This window comes from Crinia signifera, chromosome 2 (genome assembly GCF_055691185.1).
Source record: "Crinia signifera chromosome 2, ASM5569118v1, whole genome shotgun sequence".
NCBI classification, from domain to species: Eukaryota; Metazoa; Chordata; class Amphibia; order Anura; family Myobatrachidae; genus Crinia; species Crinia signifera.
The window spans coordinates 6095220-6101777 of record NC_139218.1 but is presented as its reverse complement, the minus strand read 5'-3'; positions in this window follow the sequence as shown (position 1 = coordinate 6101777).

Genomic DNA, 6558 nt, shown 5'->3' with positions numbered 1-6558 from the left:
TGACACATTCCATGCGGTCAAAATGGAAGGATTGTATGGCATATCGCTCTGGCGTATGGGAACCATAACTCACCAGATTATCTGCAGCTTTCCTACTGAAGTAGTCTGTGCATTATCCAGGATATACCAGCAGAGGTCACCATTTGCTACAAGCCTACCATCGGCTCCCACACCGATAGTGATATACCATCGGTTCCAAGACTGATTAGCAAAAACCTCAGGGCCGGCGCCACCACTAGGCAAACCTAGGCATTTGCCTAGGGCGCCGGCCACTGGAGGGCGGAAAATGCCGCCCGGGTACCTGTCCTACCGGCGCTGTCTATTTCAATCTGGCGGCGGAGGCAGCGGGGGTCCCTGCAGTCTATTAAAAATCACGAGCGCTATCCGCCGGGCTATGCGGAAGCGCTTCTAGTGTGAAAACTCTGGCAGCACGGCGCACGCTGATCTCAGCCAATCAGCGTGCTGCCAGAGTTTTCACACTAGAAGCGCTTCCGCATAGCCCGGCGGATAGCGCTCGTGATTTTTAATAGACTGCAGGGACCCCCGCTGCCTCCGCCGCCAGATTGAAATAGACAGCGCCGGTAGGACAGGTACCACCCCACACCTCACACACCACCACCACCCCCCCCCCCCCCCCCCACCCCCGGCACCGGGGCGCCCCCAGCCCGACTCGCCTGGGGCGCTCCGGTGCCTTGCACCGGCCCTGAAAAACCTTGATAATGGAAATGCTGTAGATGTGATTTTCCTAGATTTTGCTAAAGCATTTGATACTGTCCCACACAAGAGATTGATTAATAAAATGGAGAACCTAGGATTGGGTGAAAATATCTGCAGATGGGTAGGGAATTGGCTATGTAATAGAGAACAAAGAGTGGTTGTGAATGGTGCCGTATCAGATATGATACCGGTACTAAGTGGAGTGCCCCAGGGTTCGGTTTTGGGGCCCATTTTGTTTAACATTTTTATTAACGATATTGGGATAGGGTTACTCAGCAATGTATCCATCTTTGCGGATGATACAAAACTTAGCAAAGTCATCAAATCACCAGAAGATGTCACCATGCTTCAAAATGATCTTGCAATTCTAGATGAGTGGGCAAAAAAATGGAAGATGAGGTTCAATGTAGATAAATGTAAGGTTATGGAAACTAGGGACTCAAGGGTAATTATGCCACTATATAAAGCATTGGTGAGACCTCACCTAGAGTACGGAGTACAGTTCTGGGCCCCACACTATAAAAAGGACATCATAGAATTAGAAAAAGTCCAAAGGCGAGCAACAAAGCTTATTAGGGGAATGGAGAATTTAAGCTACGGGGAGAGATTAAGCAATTTGGGACTATTTACATTAGAAAAGAGACGTTTAAGGGGGGACATGCTCAACATGTACAAGTATATCAAGGGCCAATATAAGGAACTGTCACACACCCTATTTTCTACTAGAAAGGAATCTAGGACGCGAGGGCATGAGTATAGATTAGAAGAAAAAAGATTTCATTCAGCTAGTAGAAAGAATTTCTTTACGGTCAGAACAGTCAAACTCTGGAACTCTCTTCCCAGAGAGGTGGTAACGGCTGGCTCATTAAATGCGTTCAAGGCAAAGTTGGACAAACATTTACTGGAGAAAAACATCCATGGGTACAAATAAGAAATATAATTTGTCTGTAAAATACCAGAACCAACCAAATCAGCAATGGATATCTATACCAGGTTGAACTAGATGGACGCAAGTCTTTTTTCAGCCTTACCTACTATGTAACTATGTAACTATGTAACTATGATTGTTCCATCATCAGAAACAATCCACATCTACAGCATCGGCTCCAAGGCCAGATCCTCCCTCGGTTCCCAGCCCGACACCTGCTAACACCAGTACTCAAGTTACCCATCACCATCGGTTCCCAGACCGATAGTGATATACCATCGGTTCCAAGACTGATTGTTTCATCATCAGAAACAATCCGCATCTACAGCATCGGCTCCCAGGCCAGATCCTCCCTCGGTTCCCAGACCGACACCTGCTAACACCAGTACTCAAGTTACCCATCACCATCGGTTCCCAGACGGATAACTTCCCCATCGATTGGTACAAGTCTCAAGACCTCCAGTGCACCCTTCCCTGAGTATCCATTATCCCAGTCACCAGCCAGCTATGTTCAGGAGGAGCAGGGCAGGGGGCCATGACCTGCTCGTTGGGCGCGGCAAAAGTCCAAAGCTCCTTGCGGGGCTCCCTGGCGAAGACCACCAACGGGTTAGACACCAGGTCCTGTTCCTGGCCTCTGTCCCAGCAGCTGCTGTCCCAGGTGTTTAGAGGTGATCTGCTGACCGCTTGTACACCAGGTGCAGACAACTCAGTGGGTTTGCGCCCGAGCATTTGTGACGTCCCAACGGACAGGGCAGCGTGTATGGAGAACATCTGCAGATATATCTACTAAGGTGTATCCAGCGCTAGTCCATTTCAGGGCTAAGTAAAGTAAAGCAAAAAATCAAATAGCACGGCCGAGGGGAAGTCTCATAGCAGGGCACATTTTGTTAGCAGATAGACACAAGCATGCTGTACTGCAGGTGGGGCAGATGTAACAGGTGCAGAGAGAGTTACATTTGGGGGAGTTATTTTGTTTCTGTGCAGGGTAAATACTGGCTGCTTTATTCTTACACTGCAATATAGATTTCAGTTTGATCACACCCCACCCAAATGTAACTCTCTTTGCACCTGTTATATCTGCCCCATCTGCAGTGCAGCATGGTTGTGTCCATCTGCTGACAAAATGTGCCCTGCAGTCAGGTCTGATTTAGGCCACTGAATCTCCGACCCAGCTCATGGTTCACAGATCGCTACTCCCAAAACTTCCATCTCCCCATCAAACCTCCCGCTGTCCTCACTTTTGTTATTACACATATTGCTGAGGAAGAAGCTGGTTAATGAGCTCAGGTTGAACCAGGTGAGAGGGAGAGGTAACATAATGTAGGATAGTCCAGCAATATTCTGATACAGCTGCTTGGGCAAGGTGCTGCTCTGCCGGACAGGTCCTGGGCAAGGTGCTGCTCCGCTACACAGGTCCCGGGCAAGGTGCTGCTCCGCTGCACAGGTCCCAGGCAAGGTGCTGCTCCACTGCACAGGTCCCGGGCAAGGTGCTGCTCCGCTGCACAGGTCCCGAGCAAGGGGTTGCTCCGCTATACAGGTCCCGGTCAAGGTGCAGCTCCGCTACACAGGTCCCTGGCAAGGTGCTGCTCCGCTGCACAGGTCCCGGGCAAGGTGCTGCTCCGCTGCACAGGTCCCGGGCTAGGGGCTGCTCCGCTACACAGGTCCCTGGCAAGGTGCTGCTCCGCTACACAGGTCCCGAGCAAGGTGCTGCTCCGCTGCACAGGTCCCGGGCTAGGGGCTGCTCCGCTACACAGGTCCCGGGCAAGGGGCTGCTCCGCTACACAGGTCCCGGGCAAGGGGTTGCTCCGCTACACAGGTCCCGGGAAAGGGGCTGCTCCGCTACACAGGTCCCGAGCAAGGGGAAAGGGGCTGCTCCGCTACACAGGTCCCGGGCAAGGTGCTGCTCCGCCGGACAGGTCCCGGGCAAGGGGCTGCTCCACTACACAGGTCCCGGGCAAGGGGTTGCTCCGCTGCACAGGTCCCGGGCAAGGGGCTGCTCCGCTACACAGGACCCCGGGCAAGGTGCTGCTCCGCTGCACAGGTCCCGGGCAAGGGGCTGCTCCGCCGGACAGGTCCCGGGCAAGGTGCTGCTCCGCTACCCAGGTCCCGGGCAAGGGGCTGCTCCGCCGGACAGGTCCCGGGCAAGGTGCTGCTCCGCTACACAGGTCCCGGGCAAGGGGATGCTCCGCTACACAGGTCCCAGGCAAGGTGCTGCTCCGCTACACAGGTCCCAGGCAAGGGGCTGCTCCGCTGCACAGGTCCCGAGCAAGGGGCTGCTCCGCTTCACAGGTCCCCGGCAAGGTGCTGCTCCGCTGCACAGGTCCCGGGCAAGGTGCTGCTCCGCTGCACAGGTCCCGGGCAAGGTGCTGCTCCGCTGCACAGGTCCCGGGCAAGGGGCTGCTCCGCTGCACAGGTCCCGGGCAAGGGGCTGCTCCGCTGCACAGGTCCCGGGCAAGGGGCTGCTCCGCTGCACAGGTCCCGGGCAAGGGGCTGCTCCGCTGCACAGGTCCCGGGCAGGGTGCTGCTCTGCTGCACAGGTCCCGGGCAAGGGGCTGCTCCGCTGCACAGGTACCGGGCAAGGGGCTGCTCTGCTGCACAGGTCCCGGGCAAGGGCCTGCTCCGCTGCACAGGTCCCGGGCAAGGGGCTGCTCCGCTGCACAGGTCCCGGGCAAGGGGCTGCTCCGCTGCACAGGTCCCGGGCAAGGGGCTGCTCCGCTGCACAGGTCCCGGGCACGGTGCTGCTCTGCTGCACAGGTCCCAGGCAAGGGGCTCCTCCGCTGCACAGGTCCCGGGCAGGGTGCTGCTCCGCTGCACAGGTCCCGGACAGGGTGCTGCTCAGGTCCTGGGAAAGGTGCTGCTCTGCTACACATGAGCTAACATTACTGGGAGCTATGCTGGAGGGGCAGCAGGTGGCGCTGTGTGTGCAGCTATTACTGTGTGGTCCTTCTACAATCTCTAATGCACAATTGATGTTAGCACAGAGAAGCATATTCTATGGCAGGACTCAGACGTGCAGTGCCACGCCTCCCTGGATTTGGCCACGCCTCCATGGATTCAGCCACGCCCCCAATCTCGGAAGTCCTCTGCGTAGCTCACAGGTGACGGAAGACAGCCACGCCCCCGATTAGGGATGGTGTTCGATGGTAGCATAACATGTAATAGATGACCATTGATGATGTTTCAAGCTATCGATGGTCATCTATTTTCTCTGACTGACTGGCCTCTGGGCCAATCAGAGCGGGGCTTATCGGGTATCTGGGGTGGTGCTATGCTCCATGTTCCGGCATCCAGAGAGAAAAAAAATCCCAAAAACAATACCCCCCCATCAGACTAGCCTTTTCCCCAGGTTGGCCCCTGGAACAACCCAGGTGTAGTGCTGGTGTGAATGGGGCCCCCCGTTAAAAAATACCGGGAGAAGTGCCTTGGCATTACTACCCTGCTAGTAGGGTTGCCACCTCTCCCGGATTCCGGGTGTCTAGAAAAGCCTCCGGGCTCTTCTCCAGCTCCTGCTGCCGTCTCTGCCCTCTCCCCCCATTATTGCGTGCAGGACGCCGCCCACCGCTGCTCAGATGACGTGTGCTGCGCCGGCGTGCCGTGCGTGCAGCACTGTGACCTTCGCTCCGCGTCCCACCATCACCTCCGCTCCGCGTCCGACCATCACCTCCGCTCCGCGTCCGACCATCACCTCCGCTCCGCCTCCCACCATCACCTCCGCTCCGCCTCCCACCATCACCTCCGCTCCGCGTCCCACCATCACCTCCGCTCCGTGTCCGACCATCACCTCTGCTCCGCGTCCGACCATCACCTCCGCTCCACCTCCCACCATCACCTCCGCTCCGCGTCCCACCATCACCTCCGCTCTGCGTCCGACCATCACCTCCACTCCGCCTCCCACCATCACCTCCGCTCCGCGTCCGACCATATGCTGGGCTGGCTGTCCGGCTGCGTGTCCACCCTGGACTTAGGTACAGTCCTCCACCTGCTGCCGCTGCCCACTGCCAGCCTGGCCCTGGCCACCAATGTATGTGCATCTACCTCTATATATATATATATATATATATATATATATAAACATACGTGTGTGTGTGTGTGTGTGTGTGTGTGTGTGTATATATATATATATATATATATATATATATATATATATATATATATATATATATATATATATATATATATGGGTGTCAAGTTACCTTTTGAAATATTTTTGATTGTATGTTTTTTCACTGTAATGTAAGATGTTGACACGCGGCATGTTGACAGCTAGCTCCATGTAGATGGGATGGGCCTAAACATGCACGCATATCACAAATATTTAACATTAATACAGGTAGTACTGTATTATTCTATATGGCTGTATTACCCTCATATATATGATCTTGGGCACTATTTTTTTGCTATAGGCACGGCGGTATTCAATGACCTGAATCGCTGGTCACAGCGATTCAGGTTTCACATTCGCCAGTCAATCGCCGGTTTTTTGACGGCGATTCGCCACGCGTAGGGATTCGTCGGAAGTCGCCGGGACTAGCTGTGTCACCCTATTCAACGTGGCTGAGAATCGCCGCCCCCAACGGCGATTCTCAGCCAATCCAGCGTATCTGGTGACTGGGTGGAGGGCGGGTGTATATATTCCCGCTCTTCCATCTAATATATAAGTGACTTCCCTGCTGCGCAGCTCTGCTATTAGCTTTCAGCAGGGGTGGAGTGAGTTGCTGCAGCTAATAGTTCTCCCTGAACACGTGCAGAGAGCAGAGAGCAGAGAGCAGAGAGCAGAGAGCAGAGAGCAGTGCCTGGAGCCTGGAGCGTGGAGCGTGGAGCGTGGAGTGGAGTGCATATTTTCTTTTGCAGGTGAGTATTGTGATGTGTTTGTACTGCAATGCTATGGGGGTTTGTTGTATGGGGTGGGTGAG